Source organism: Schistocerca americana, chromosome 3, assembly GCF_021461395.2.
Source record: "Schistocerca americana isolate TAMUIC-IGC-003095 chromosome 3, iqSchAmer2.1, whole genome shotgun sequence".
NCBI classification, from domain to species: Eukaryota; Metazoa; Arthropoda; class Insecta; order Orthoptera; family Acrididae; genus Schistocerca; species Schistocerca americana.
In genome coordinates this window covers 591,662,918-591,665,417 of record NC_060121.1, presented here as the reverse complement: position 1 = coordinate 591,665,417, position 2,500 = coordinate 591,662,918, and the positions used below count along the sequence as shown (strand labels likewise).

Sequence of the window (2,500 nt, the reverse complement as noted above, 5' to 3'; positions counted from 1 at the left end):
ACGAGTCAGTCGATCCTAAGCCCTAGGAGAAATCCGATGTTGATGGGGGCCGTCATAGCATGATGCACGTTGTGCTGGCCCCCGTTGGGCGAAAGGGAATCCGGTTCCTATTCCGGAACCCGGCAGCGGAACCGATACAAGTCGGGCCCCTCTTTTAGAGATGCTCGTCGGGGTAACCCAAAAGGACCCGGAGACGCCGTCGGGAGATCGGGGAAGAGTTTTCTTTTCTGCATGAGCGTTCGAGTTCCCTGGAATCCTCTAGCAGGGAGATAGGGTTTGGAACGCGAAGAGCACCGCAGTTGCGGCGGTGTCCCGATCTTCCCCTCGGACCTTGAAAATCCGGGAGAGGGCCACGTGGAGGTGTCGCGCCGGTTCGTACCCATATCCGCAGCAGGTCTCCAAGGTGAAGAGCCTCTAGTCGATAGAATAATGTAGGTAAGGGAAGTCGGCAAATTGGATCCGTAACTTCGGGATAAGGATTGGCTCTGAGGATCGGGGCGTGTCGGGCTTGGTCGGGAAGTGGGTCAGCGCTAACGTGCCGGGCCTGGGCGAGGTGAGTGCCGTAGGGGTGCCGGTAAGTGCGGGCGTTTAGCGCGGGCGTGGTCTGCTCTCGCCGTTGGTTGGCCTCGTGCTGGCCGGCGGTGCAGGATGCGCGCGCCTGCGCGGCGTTCGCGCCCCGGTGCTTCAACCTGCGTGCAGGATCCGAGCTCGGTCCCGTGCCTTGGCCTCCCACGGATCTTCCTTGCTGCGAGGCCGCGTCCGCCTTAGCGTGCTCCTCCGGGGGCGCGCGGGTGCGCGGATTCTCTTCGGCCGCCATTCAACGATCAACTCAGAACTGGCACGGACTGGGGGAATCCGACTGTCTAATTAAAACAAAGCATTGCGATGGCCCTAGCGGGTGTTGACGCAATGTGATTTCTGCCCAGTGCTCTGAATGTCAACGTGAAGAAATTCAAGCAAGCGCGGGTAAACGGCGGGAGTAACTATGACTCTCTTAAGGTGGCCAAGTGGCAGCGGTGTGGCTGCATCCGGACTTGGCTTCTCGAAGTGCGGTCTTGATGTAGTCGTGCTGCTGCTGCGAGGTGCCTTCCTTGGGTTATAGTTACAGGGAGAGTGATGCGCAATACATGGGCCTAGCCCTCTTAGCCTCTCCTCTCCTGCGGTCTTCTCCCCTTCTCGTGGGCCCGCTGATTTCGCAGAGTGGAAGACCGCACCAGGGGCTTGGGGGGGTTACCAGCCCCCCCTCGCACTATCCCTTTTTTTTAGTTGGGGGCAGTAAGCAGAGAATAAGTGGTGGCCCTTCCGCTGAAGGTGCCACCCCAACTCCCCCAGCACCTAGCCGGCCAACCGGCCGTGCCGAAAATCTTGTAACTTTTGCAGCTATGTATACCTGTAGTGAGTGCCACCGCAGCTTTACAACCAAGAACGGTCTCGGGGTCCATCGCCGCCGACAACATCTTGCGGCCGCCAACGCGGAGATCGTCACGGAGAGGCATCGCGCGAGGTGGACGGAGGAAGAAGTCCTGTCGCTCGCCAAGGCGGAGGCCGAACTGTTCCTTGAGAGGGACGCCCGGTTCTTCTTCGTCAATCAAGAACTCATCAGGATGTTCCCCGACCGAACGCTCGAGGCAATCAAGTGCCGACGGCGGCAAGCTGCCCACAAGCAGCTTGTCCGCCAATTCATGGAGGCGCTTGAGATCGGTCGGGGGGAAGAGCCGGCGTCCCGCCGGGGAGCAGCGAGCCCGCTGCCTGACGCGGGCGAGGCCGCTGCGCCGCCCGTCGACGCAGCCGAGGACTTCGCGGCCGACACCACCGGGCCGCCGCCGGAGGGGCCGACTGACGCCGCCATCTGGGAGCATCTGGCGGGGCTACCCGCTTCCGCCCAGCGTTTCTCTGCCCTGGATCGTGTCATAGGTCTGGGGCGGGGCACGCCGCCCGATGTCATCCTGGGCATGCTCCCGGATGCCCTTGCGTCGGTCGGGTCCAGAGGGGAGAGATCGATCACCAGGACACAGCGGCCGCGCCAACCATCGAAGCGGCCGCCTGCCGCGCCGCCGACGCAGAAGCGCAAGCGGCGCCGCTGGGAGTACGCGAGAACGCAGGATGCCTTCCGACGGTCGCGTGCACGTTGCGTGCGCGGCCTCTTGGATGGCACCCTGCTCCAGCCGCCACCTGCCATCCCTGGTCTGCTGGACTTCTGGGCGGACCTCTTCACCAAGAAGCCCATCTCCACCGCGGGCTTCATTCGTGACCGCCTCCTCCCGCACTCAGAGCCTGTCGCTCTCGAGTGCATATGGGGGCCGGTCACACATGAGGAGGTCGCCGCCGCGTTGCCGCCCAGGGGATCAGCAGCCGGGCCGGACGGCCTTACCCCAGCGGAGTTGCGGCGCCTGCCGCACGAAGTCCTGGTGAAAGTGATGAATCTCTTCCTTCTGGCCCGCGCCCTTCCGGAACGCCTGCTTCGCGCGCGGACGTCCCTTCTCCCGAAAACGGCTGCACC

The 2,500-nt window shown here is 63.2% G+C and overlaps 1 pseudogene; it reads left to right on the top strand.

Annotated features, from left to right (window-relative positions):
• The window catches only part of LOC124607565, a 7,957-nt pseudogene that overhangs the window by 1,886 nt on the left and 3,571 nt on the right, over positions 1-2,500 (top strand).